Here is a 13,376-nt window from a genome sequence, read left to right as displayed (position 1 = left end):
TTAATTATTTTTTCCTCTTACAAGAGTAATGCAAGTTCATTGAAAAAACTTACAAAGTACAAATAAAAAAATATAAACCACTCACAATTTCACCACCCACACATCACCAGTTAATATTTTGATGAATATCCTCCACTCATTTTTCTACTAATTAATATACACTCACATTTATCATTTAAAAAATGGAGTTATAATGAATACAATGTTTTACAAATGCCTTTGATTTCACTTTCAAATATAACGTGTATTTCCGCATGTTATTTAAATAGAATGACATGGATAGTTTACAGTGTAAGTTTTAATGACTATAACAGTGTTTCATTGCACAGATCTGTCATGACTTACTAAACCAATCTCCTTTTGTTTCAGTTTTATTTTTTTTCAAAATTACTATACTATCTAATTATGCTATGTACTATAGTACACATTATATAAAACATGCTATATAATTGCACTGTATACTATATATTATATCATTATACTATAAATAGTGCTGTGACAATATTCTTGTAGCTTATCTTTATGCACATTTGTGATTATTTATTACAATAGATTGCTAGGAGTTGGTTAAAGGACATGCAGAATTGTAAGAAATTTGATGTACTTGCTGCTATATAGTTTTACTTTTCCTGATACCTTCTCTTGTTTAATTTAGTTATCTTTTAATATCATCTTATTGCCTTTTTATTATAGCCCCTTCTATCCTTGAAGATGTTTACTCCTATTTTGTAAAGACTCAATCTTTTTGTATTCTATTAAGCATACCAGTTTCCTGAATTCTTTTCCTGTATCCTGAATTAAGTCATTTCCAGAGTTCTGCTCTTCTTCTGAATGATTTCCTCCTTCTTTGGTTCAGGAGTAGTTTTTCATAAGGCCTTAAATTGGTGTTTTCTCTTTACCCAACCTCAAATGAGGTGGGTCCTATCCGGATTTGGTGTCTGACAATATCAAGGTGCGCCTGACATACAGGACATGTATTCACCAAATCTCCTTCCTCCTCCTCATCGTCTTCTTCTTCCAACTTCTCCTCCTCCTCCTCTTTCTTCTTCTACTCATCCTTGGCTCCAGTTGGGTAATTATTGAATTCCCTTCTCACATCCAGGTCCCAGGGAAGGCTCTTGGTCCTATTCTCGGATCGTCACTGGCACTGTCCTGGTATAGCTGTGCTCTGCTGGGGTGGTTTCTGTTCTCATTCCTATCGCCTGGGTCTTTAGTACAGGTTGGTTGCATTTTATACAAGGATATATCCTTAAAAATCTACATAACTTGAAATTCATTTAATTTGAGACAGAATTTCCTGAGGGTTGCACTTTGAGCACATGTCAACAACCATTAAAGTATATTTTTGCTCTAATGATTTTTGGTTTTTACAGTATTTTGCAAAGGTACCAGGTGATTGCTTGGTCTTGGTAGAATTTTGTCATCCTACTGCTGTTCTAACATGATTGATTTTGAGATAAATTTTTCAGCATCACTAGAGTTAGATTTTATAGGCCATGAAAACATTATAAATTATAACAGAGAATGTTAAAATAACTGCATACTCACCCTTAAATCACTCTCAGAAGTTTCCATGACTAACAACATTTCATCAACAGTATGAGGCACATTGCACTGACAGGTTGGTGGGTATTACTTTCTAAAAGCTAAAGTGGAAATAGCCTAAAATAGTTTATAATTCAGTTTTCTGGGTGTAATTCTGGATTTTTTTTTTTTTTTTTTACTTTTGAGACGTTTTTGCTAATTAAAATTTTGTGCACAAAGTGAGGCCTTATTAAAATTTTTTTATAAAATTGTTTCAAATGTGTGTAATTCACATTCCCAGAGAAGTCACTAAATGCACTAGAGTTCAGGAAACACCAGAGTCACTAGCACCTGCTCCAGGGCCCTTCTTGTCTTGGGTCCTCCCTCCCCACACTGCTTTATCTCTGGGATTTAGCTAATCTGTGTGCCCATATTGCTGTGCTCTGGTCATTTGGAAAACAATCAGACCATGCCTGCCAGATTTAAATGGCAAAAATACCCGAAAGTTTAGGTTAGGAGACGTTAGCAGAGGAGGGTTCTCTCTTCTACCTGGGGGTCTCTGTTATATTAGGGGAAGGCAGGATTCACCAGGAGGAGCCTTCCTTGATACAGTTCTAGACACTTAAGTTAGTAGAAATGGCTTCCAGATTCTGACCCTAAGTTTTCCAACAATTTTAGTTTTTGATGGTGTTGAAATTCCTTTCTTACTCCTTCTTTCTTTCCCTTCCTCCCTTCATCTTTTCCTCCTTTTCTCCCTCCTTCCTTCCTTTTTTTCTCTTCTTATTTTTTGCTAGTCAGACACTATTTTAAACCAAAAGGCCAAGCAGGCTACTTTCTATGTGATATTGTTACATAGGAGATTATGTAGGGGGGAGATTTCAGGGCCTGGTAGGCAACCTGTCTTCCAACCGCAAGGGGGGTGTCCCTTTCAAAGGTTCACAGGCTTCTGAAAAATTCTTACAGCCTATTCCTCTAACTCAAGCCAAACTAAAATGCTCCCTGGGGATAAGACATAAAGATAATTCAACCAGATTATAGGTCAGTGTGCCTGGATTTACCAGATAATTTTACTGAGGGAAGAATTGTTTTGAGAAAGGAGGAAGGAGGGTTTCAGGGTGGACAGAAGCTGAAAACCACAGGCTGGGGGAAGCCAAGGGCCAACCCTCACCATCCTTGACCTCCTGCTCCCCCCACTGTGGGAGCTCCCTGCTGCCCCTCCTCAATTCACTGATAGAACTGCTTGCCTCTAGCTCCCCAGAGACACCAGTTAAATGGGCTGTTAAGTTGACCAAGATTCCGGATTTGACACTTGCACGGTAAATGTTTCCATTTCTTCAAGTTGCCAGGCTGGGTTGCCCTAGACTTCAGACAAGAGTTGCTCCTCCATGTTCATGTTTAAGGGCATGTTGGGACAAATCTAAAAGCCAGTATTGTCACTCCTTTGTAGGTTTTCTCTCTGCCCTTCTCCCTTAGTCAACTGCCCATGTCTTATTCTCAGACTTCACTGATGGGCCATGGGGTGACTGACACACTCTTTCCCCCGGGGCGATTTGCCCTCCCCAAGGCTTGGGTCCACACATCTTGTTAGATCAACTATTGTGATCGACTCAAATGGTCATAGTTCAATGACCACTTAATTGAGCCTCAAAAAAGCAAAGGTCACAAAAAGGAACAATATGCTGCCAGGAGCCTTATCCTTGGCCCATCTGCTTCAGGGATAGTGGAGTAAAGTTAGAGACTTGCCCAAGGCGTCAGCACTCTTCAGTGGCAAAGCTGGTGCCTAACCTGCACTCCCAGGGTGCGTGTTTTCCCTTGTGCCCTGCATCAGGAAGTCCAGAATGGGTGGACTGACCACTGTGTGCTGTAGGGAGTATAAGCCCAACGTGCACCACTGACTTTGATGGGAAGAAGAGACGGAGGCTCATGGTGTTGACTTCAGGGATCTCAAGAAGCCCTACATGTCCCATGTCACCAATTAATACTCAACATTCTATAGGATTTCAGTGCTCCAAATATTAATTATAATTATAATTATAATATTTGCTTTTTTTTGAGTGTCTAAGATGTGCTAGGTACTGTTGAGGTACTGTGCAAATAAAATCTCTAATGAAAACTCTGCAAAAAAAACCCCATAAATAAATAAAAATAGTAATTTAAATGCACAAATAATAAATATTAAAAATGAATTTAAAAATATACTCAACATTCAACACACATTTACTGAGTGCTTCTTACGTTCTAGGCCCCAAACTACCAACTGCGGCTGTTACAATACACGTGGTCCTGCTTCTATGAGAGAGAAAAGTCCCTTAATAATTATACTTACTGTGGCCTTATATTCAGCAATTTCAGGGACAGTCCAGCTTTCAATGAGCAAACATTTGGCCCTAAGGGTCCCACAAGTAGAGTAGTGTTGGTCAGACCATGATTCCCTCTTTGAAGACCTGAAAATGAGATTATTGTGATTTTAATGCAGAGCAGGGTGAGATTAGAGTCTTGAGTGAGTACAGACAAATGTAATGGGAGTGGGTCGCTGTGCCTGGGCACCAGGGATGCTTCAGGGGTCCACTGGAGCTGGCCATGGAGATGGGGGGTGTTTTGCCAGGAGGGGCTCCTTTAGGTGGGGGAGTGAAAGATGAGGAGCTGCTGAAAGGAGGCGCAGGAAGATGAGCAGCAGAGGAGCAGTTGGGGTGGGTATTGGGCTCAGAGAACCAAAGAGCAGGAAAGCAAGGAGGCAGGTGAGGGCAAGACCATTGTGGGCCCTGATCACAGTAAGCCATCAGGCTTTTTTGGACTGAGGTTGAGCAGAAGTCTGAGATGGTAATGAAGGAGCAGGTATATGGACAGGCTCGGAGGGGAGGAAGAAAGTGAGGAGAAGGAGTGAGAATACCAGGCATGTCACCATTCAAGTGCTGGCATTTACAGTTATTTACATTTATTGTGGATTACATACAATGTGACATGGCACTTCAGTGTAACAAGTGAGAACGGATCATATGGTGAAGGGAAGCCTTGTGACAGGGAAGAAAAGATCCCATCTTCCTGTACTGGGCCTCAGTTTCCCCAGTAGAAACTCTTCCATGAACCCAGCCTCATCCTGCAGACTGTAGGACAAAGAGATGTCATAAATATTTGTTTACATAACTCAGTACACATCTGGAAAATTTCTGGAACTGTTCGGGGACTTTTATTTTTTTCTGTACAAGTATTTCAGATGTTACATTATCTGTTGACCTTTCTTTGTTTTTTGGTGTTTAAAAAGTCTAATTTTTAGTCTTGGTTGTTATCATTCAAATATTAATTCCAGTGTTGCTTTTTCCTTTGTGGTTCAGCTGTGCAAGCTAGTCTGTCCTGCAGAGGTATTTAATGGCACATTCCATTTTTCAGATTAGCTAAACTTCTCAAGTCAGGAACTTCCGTTGATGCCAGGTGGGTACTAGGCCCTTCACTGATGACATTTCTTTGACCTGTGAGGGTGGATGTCTTTGTTCTTGAAACCATGGCTAGCACACTAGTCTGTGAACATTTTGAGACAGAGATGGTGAATCTGTGTATCTAGGCTTCTTAGTCGATGTCACAGCTTACCTGAAAAACTAAATCCTTTCTTCAATCACCTTGCTTTTGTAACTCTGTGAAAGTCACAGTAAGAGACGTTAGGAAGCAGGCTGCAGCCTCGTTTAGACCGTTTTCAGTGACTCCCCGATATCGACCTTCCCCCGCCAACCGCAGGAGATGAAAGACACAAAGAAATGTGCGATAGATGAATTGGGAGAGGCTGAACTTCCCTGGCAGAACCTTTCTCTGGGCAGTACCACAGCAGTCCTTGGACACTCAGCTTTAAAAGTGCTCATTTGAACCAGCAATCTCTGTAGGGACTCCCCGATATCGACCTTCCCCCGCCAACCGCAGGAGATGAAAGACACAAAGAAATGTGCAGATAGATGAATTGGGAGAGGCTGAACTTCCCTGGCAGAACCTTTCTCTGGGCAGTGCCACAGCAGTCCTTGGACACTCAGCCTTAAAACTGCTCATTTGAACCAGCAATCTCTGTAGGGTTGACTCACACCAACTAAACTCACTGGGGACTGATTTATAAACCAGAGCCTGAATGTTGATTTATTTGGGTAGAGAAGCCTAGTGGAACAACTGGCTTTAGTCACTGGCTCAAGACACTAGCTTCTCCATGGTGGGCAGTGTCCTCAGGAAGACAGCATAAAGCCCAGAAGTTTCCTTGGTGATCAGTGCATTAGACAAGACGAGATGCATTCAGGGAGCCCAGGAGATCCTGTTTCCACGTTGCAGACACTTTGAACTTAGGAAGAGTTTTGTTTTTATTGAGGATCAGAGCCCCTCTCTCAGGCAGTCTTGGGTAAACCTCGGTAGAATTTTACTTTCCAACTCATCCTGTCTGTCACCAGACGCTTCTGCCTACACAGTAAGTGGAGGACACATTCTAGTTATTAACAGTTTTTCTTATCTTAGAGTGAATTTTCGGTTGGGTCTTCCCAGCGCATTTTGGGAGGGCCCCTCAGCTAGAAGACACACTTATCTCAGCCTCACCAACCTAGCTCCCATGGCAGTCCCTGTGGGAAGCTTCGTATATGGCCAATTCCATCAGCCTCACTGTCAGTGACTGACGTTTTCTGACCTGATCACTAGATCCTAGGATTCCCTGTGCCTGATTTGGGGCTTGCAATTCCCCTTGCATGGACTCTGCTTGTCACCACCAATAACGTCAGAATCCCAATCTTCATCAGCTGAAGAAGATGATGATCTCAGTGACTGACGTTTTCTGACCTGATCACTAGATCCTAGGATTCCCTGTGCCTGATTTGGGGCTCGCAATTCCCCTTGCATGGACTCTGCTTGTCACCACCAATAACGTCAGAATCCCAATCTTCATCAGCTGAAGAAGATGATGATCTCGTTGTAGTTTATAAATCCAGGCTTCCAGTTTTTATATCCCAGGCTCACAGGGCACATCCTGCCAAATTTCCTGCTTCAGTTTTAAAAAATGATCTGCAGCAGTGGAGAGAGCAATGTCTTGGTAATTCAAGTAGGAGGTAATTGCCAGTCATCCCTATACGACTTTGCAAGTCATTTTATATGGTTTTGTGAGGTTTTCCTGGCAACAGTTGTGTCCTTCTGATAAGCTTTCCTTGGGTCACTAAGGAGACGAGAATGTATTCTTACAGTGCACTCGAGTGATTGGAGAAATGGGATTAGATCAATAGGGGCCCCCTCAATGACACTTAACCACATTCCTTCCCTCTCCTCTCCTTCCCAGATTGTCATTGAAGATATTGGGAACAGAAGAAAATATGACTTCCCTCTTAACCGCTGGCTGGCTTTGGATGAAGATGATGGCAAAATCCAAAGGGATATCTTAGTGAGTGGAGCTGAGACCACAGGTGATGAGGGAGGACATTAGTGCCTTCTACTAAAAGTTATGTTTTTAAGTTATCAGCAAAAGAGCAAGCTAAATGAATCAGAATATAAATTTCCATTAATGGAGTTGACTATTATAATTAGATTAGACATAATAGAATTCATCTGGCAGCTATTAATAATGTACACATGGTAATTAACATTAATAATAAGTACTATTCTTAGCCAACCCAAGTTTTTCCTTCTCTTTGTTAGTTTCCTGTAATCAGCACTGACAGTTTCCTGTAATAATACATGCCATTTATTCTCAAACTCAGACACTGACACATGAACTCTGAAAAAGAAAAAGATGAAGTGAAGTTGAAAGGGACATTGGATGTCATCTCGGGGAGGAGGACATGAGGGGGGATGAGGATGTGAGGAAGAGGAGGACCTTGGGGGTGCTTGCAGCCAGGTAGGGGAGAAGAGGGGTGGTATATTATGATGCAGCTTGCATTGAACCCTCTCCTTCCTCTTTTGTTTCCACACCAGCTATCACGTATATTGTCACTGTCTTCACTGGGGATATCCGGGGGGCTGGGACCAAATCCAAAATCTACATGGTCATGTATGGGGCTAGAGGGACTAAGAACAGTGGGAAAATTTTCCTGGAGGGCGGCGTGTTTGACCGAGGCCGCACAGACATCTTCCACATCGAGCTGGCTGCCCTCCTTAGCCCCCTGAGTCGGGTCTCCATCGGGCATGGCAACGTGGGTGTCAGCAGAGGCTGGTACTGTGAGAAGGTAAGGCATGACCCACGACAGCCTTCCTCAGTCCAACCCCTCTCTTCTTTAACTTGCAAGTACACACTCTAACATGAATCCTAATTCTTACTTCCTTTGGACCAGTTACAGAGCATGTGGACAATCCCTGTCACTGTGTGTGTTGGGTGGTAACAGGACCATCTATCTTATCTTGCTGGTGGTCAAGAATGGGGCTTTTCTGTACATGCATGCAAGGGCCAAGCACAGGGTAGGTTGTCTGGAGGTGCTCATTTATAGACTGTCCTGCTTCCTGGTGTAGTGTTTCAATCGACAAGTATTTTAAAGTAAATATTTGTATTATGGAATACTTATACTTTAAAAAATATACATAATAAAAATGAGACACAGAGAATGTTAAAAAACAAACCTCAGTTTTGTCTACCACCAAGCTTGAGAAATAAAACATTTCCAATGCTTTTGAAATTCCTTTGTGATCTTCCTCAATCATATAATCTTCTCTCCCCCAAAGGGCATACACTGTTATAAATTTTGTCTATGTATATTGTTTTTAACTACCTGTTTTCACTCAACATTATACTTTAGAGATTCATTCAGATGATAACAGAAGCTGTAGTTCATCCATTTTCTTGCTGTAAAGTGTTCCATTGTACAGATTGATTAGAATTTATTTGTCCATTCTTCTGTTGATGAATATTTGGGGGTTATTTCTTGATTTTTACTACTATGAACAATGCTGCCATAAAATTCTTGTACATGTATCTTTGTACAAATATGCAAGAGCTTCTCAAGACGGAAGTTCTAGATCACATGGCAAGCAAATTTTCCGCTTTAGATAGCTGTTATTTCCAAAATATTCCAGATTTTTTCCAGAGTAGTTGTACCTATGCTGCCATAAAATTCTTGTACATGTATCTTTGTACAAATATGCAAGAGCTTCTCAAGACGAAGTTCTAGATCACATGGCAAGCAAATTTTCCGCTTTAGATAGCTGTTATTTCCAAAATATTCCAGATTTTTTCCAGAGTAGTTGTACCTTTTTACTCTCCTGTCATCCATGTGTAAGAGACATTTTGTTACATACGTAATTGTCAACACTTTTGATTTTCACTATTTTGAAGGTTGAAAATGGTCCTACTGTGGTTTTAATTTTAATTTTCATGATTACTACTGAGGTTGAATATCTTTTCATTTCTTTACTGCCATTGATGTTTCCTTCTATGTAAAATGCCTGTTCATGTCTTTTGCTGATTTTTCTACTGACCAATCTATCTTTGGATTTATTTTCATGAGTTTTTTATTTAATCTAGATATTAATCCTTTGTTGATGGTATATATTCAAATATGTTCTCATAGTTTGCTTACAATGTTCACTGAAGAAACAAAGATTAATTTAAAAATAATCTACTTTATCAATCTTTTCCTTTATGGCTAATGATTTTTGTAATGTTGAAAGCGATTTTACTCATCCTAAAGCTGTAAAGACATTCTCCTATATCCTCTTCCAAAAGCTGTTAAGTTTTGGTTTACTCATTTATATCTTTATAAACCAATTCTACCAGGAATTAATTTTTGTGTGAGGTAAGAATCCAATTTTATATTTTTTCATGTGGATATCCAAATGTTCCAGCAACGTTTATTGAAGGACTTTTAAAACTTGAGTAAAGTTAAGAATCACCTGGAATTCTTGTTAAAAATAGATTTCTGGGCTCCAACCCAAACCTACGAGTCAGAATTTCCAGGAAATCTGGATATTTAACAAGTGCTTTAGATAATTCTTATCATTACAGAAGATTGGGAGACTCTGATTTACCAAAAAGTGATTCTTTTTTCACTGTTCTAAAAAGGCAGCTTTTTCATACATCAAATTCTCAAAATGTAGGGTTTTATGTACCTCTAGCTTTCTAGTCTGTTGATTTAGCTTATTTCTGTGCTAATACAACACTACCTTTATTTTGTATTTTTATACTTGGTTTTTGTATTTGCTAGAAGAGATTTCCCCACCTTATTCTTTTTCCTCCAGAATGTATTGACTATTCATGGCCATTTGCCCTTCCATTGACATCCACAGAAATTCTAGATTATTTTTGTGTGTGTGCCAAATTCTATGAAGAACTGTGTTGAACAGAATTTAATTGGATCTATGGATCCATTTGGAATACCTGACATCTTTACTATACTGAGTTTCCCTATCTATGAATGTGATATACTTAAAATTTATGTCTTCTTAAGATGTTTTTCAATATAGTTTTATATTTTTCTTGATAAAGGGATTTCATGTCTTTGTCAGATATATTCATAGGGACCTTATAATTTTTGTTGCTATTATGAATTGACTCTCTTTAAAAATTACATTTTCTAACCATTTTTTGCTGATGTAGAAATAGAAGTACTTTTTTTTTTTTTTTCCCCTTTTTGTCTTTTTTCGTGTCCGGCAACGGAATCGCAACCCTCGGTGCTGCGCCCGCACCTTGCTCAGCCAGTGAGCGGGAACCGGTCTGTATGTGGGATCCGAACCCTCGGCAGGAGCGCCGCCGCACTCCCAAGTGGCACACTGTAGCAGTGCGCCACCGGGCCGGCCCTAGAAGTACTTTTTGTACATTGGGTTTGCATATAGCTGTCTTGCTAAACTCTATCATAAATCCTGATAATCTGTCTATAGGTTCTTTGGGGATATTCCCTGCAGGCAGTCATATTTTCTGTAAATGTAATTAGTTTTTTTCCCCAAAGCTCTTTAAAAATTATTATTTCTATCTTTTTGTTTAATCACTTGGCCTAAGCTCTACAGTACAATGCTGTATAGAAAGGTTAATACCCAATGTGTGGCTTGTCTTTTCATTTTCTTAACAAAGTTTATTGAAGAGCAGAAGCTTTTAATATTGTTGAAAAGCAATTTATTATTTTTTTTATTTTACAGTTTGTGCTTTATTGGTTCCTATTTATTATTTCATTTAAAATTCTTTTGTGAACCATTAGTTATTTTGAAGTATTATTTTTAGGTTACAAATATATGTTATTTTGTTATGTTTTTGTTTTGCATTGGCTGTTTTTCTCCATTTTCTTTTTTTCTCCTGCTAGTGATTTTGCTATATACCCTTAAGGTAAACCCTACATTTACTCAATATCTCTACTGTCCTCCTGGAAAATACAAAGACTTTAGAAATCTGTAATGGTAATAATCCCTCATCTAGGTTGCATGCTATTTTTGCCTTGTATTCTAGCTCAATTTTGAATTATTTTAAAATCTACACATTAGATATTATTGTTTCATCCAGTTTTTGTTTGTTCAGATTTGCTTACATGTTTGCCAGTTTGTTTGCTTGCCACTTCTTCTTGCATCTAAGATCTTATTTCTGGTGTCAATTTTTTTTTCCTTTTTGTCTTTTTTTTTACTGACCGGTAACGGGATCACAACCCTCGGTGTTGCGCCCGCACCGCGCTCAGCCAGTGAGCGGGAACCGGTCTCCACATGGGATCCGAACCCTCGGCGGGAGCACCACCACACTCCCAAGCCGCGTACTCTCCAGCGTGCCACCGGGCCGGCCCTGGTGTCAATTTTTTAATTATTTTCTTCCTGAAGCACATCCTTTAAAAGTTCCTTTGGTAAAAGTCTGTTTTTGGTAGATTCTGTTTTTGTTCATCTGAAAATGTTTTTATTTCAAACTCATTTTTGAAAGATAATTTTAGGGGCCGAGCCTGTGGCGCACTTGGGAGAGTGCAGCACTGGGAGCGCAGCGACGCTCCCACCACGGGTTTGGATCCTATATAGGAATGGCCAGTGCACTCACTGGCTGAGCGCAGTGTGGGCGACACCACACCAAGGGTGGTGATCCCCTTACCGGTCACAAAAAAAAAGATAATTTTAGGGTACAAAATTCTAGATTGATTCCCCACCACCACCCCAGTGCCTTCTGGCTTTTATTAACCTAATTGCCATTATCTGTCTTTTCTCTCTTGATGCTCTTAAGGTCTTCTCTTTGTCTTTGGCATTCTGATGCTTCTCTTCAATATATCTAGGTGTGCATTTATTACTATTATCCTGACTGTGACTAGACTGATGGCAACTAATTCTTAGGGGAGGTTTTTTACATTTTCTGTCTGAAGCAAAGGCAAAGAAGGTAGGCTTCGATGCTTCTCTTCAATATATCTAGGTGTGCATTTATTACTATTATCCTGACTGTGACTAGACTAATGGCAACTAATTCTTAGGGGAGGTTTTTTACATTTTCTGTCTGAAGCAAAGGCAAAGAAGGTAGGCTTCGCTTTGCAGATTTTTTCTTACCTACCTTTTGTCTGAGGGAGACACTCCTTCAAATGTTTTGGCTTATTCAGGTGTTTCCAGTTTAGATCATACAATTTGCAAAGCTCAAGGCCTAGTCTCCTGCTTCATAGGTTGTTAGTAATTTCCTGGTCTCTGAGTGTCTGGTATTGTCTTTTGCTTCAGGGAAGTACCAACTTTAGTATTCCCATTTGCTCATTCTCTGGGTTTCTGCTTATTGTAAATTTTACTGGCTCCTGTGGCTTCACTGTAACTCCCTGGCAGCTCAGCAATGTATATAAAATGATATTTCCTGTTATTTATCTAGCATGTGAGTGTTTTGCAGTAGTGAAGGACTTTTCAGACTACCTAGCTTTCTCGACTACCTAGTCCAGAAGCAGAACTTCTAACAATTATTTTTAAATGCTTGCTATGTACTTAGAACTATGCTCAGGTGAACCACAAGGTGTGAGAAGACACAACCTCAGACTTTCAGGATTTTTCTATCTTGTTGAAAAAGAGGAAACTAATCAATACACATATAAAAATTAGAGAACAATTCAAAAGTAAACTAAGAGGAGACAACTGCAGGATTTGTTCAGAAGAAAGAAAGACTTTTAAATAAATTGTTGGTGATTAGACCCTTCCGTGACACCAGATCATCCTGCATGGGTGTCTTCCAACTTTGCCTATATATAGGTCCACTTCTATGTATGTGGTCACATAGAATCTTGAGCATAAAAGATGAAGTGCAACAGTGAATCCCAGTGGACCTCAGCCATAATTCTGAGACTCTTGCTGATAGGTAGAAAAGACCCCAAACTGATAATTAAGGTCGGGAGCATTTATATTTCTGGTTATGCCACTTACTAACTGTGCAAAATTGGGAACTTCATTCCCCTTTTTGGACCTCAGCTTTCCCATATGTTGAATGTTATGTGGGGGTGGACTATATTAAATGCCAATACATTTGTGTCAGATCTAACACGTTTGTGGGGGCTTCTGCCTGTGGTCTGGAGGCATAGTTTATCTCTAGAGAGGAGTGCTTCTCTGGGAATTTGAAGAGATACACACTCCCTTCCCTCATCTCTTAGCTCTCCTCCGCTCAGTGCTTCTTATAAGTTAAGGTTCATCATGATGATTGGATAATGAGTATTAGCTGAGTTCTCAGAGATACCTGGAGACATCTAAGGGTAATAATGTGAGTTAAGGAAGTTATAGTCAATTGTAGTCTCTGTGAACAACTGACAACAAACAAATAGCCAGTAAGACAATGGTGAGACAAAAACTTAACCAATGGGAGGGTCAGATTAGTTTTCAAGTTAAAAAGCAGGTAAAGCTTAGAATTCAGTAATATGAACAATGCAAATTTATTTGTTGAGAGAAGATTCTGTAGTGTGCCAGGAACATACCTTTGAACATCCATAATGTGAGTGGTCTGGGCT

The sequence above is a fragment of the Galeopterus variegatus genome, unplaced genomic scaffold (genome assembly GCF_000696425.1).
Source record: "Galeopterus variegatus unplaced genomic scaffold, G_variegatus-3.0.2 Scaffold7060, whole genome shotgun sequence".
In the NCBI taxonomy this organism is placed as follows: Eukaryota; Metazoa; Chordata; class Mammalia; order Dermoptera; family Cynocephalidae; genus Galeopterus; species Galeopterus variegatus.
This window is presented reverse-complemented; position numbering follows the sequence as displayed.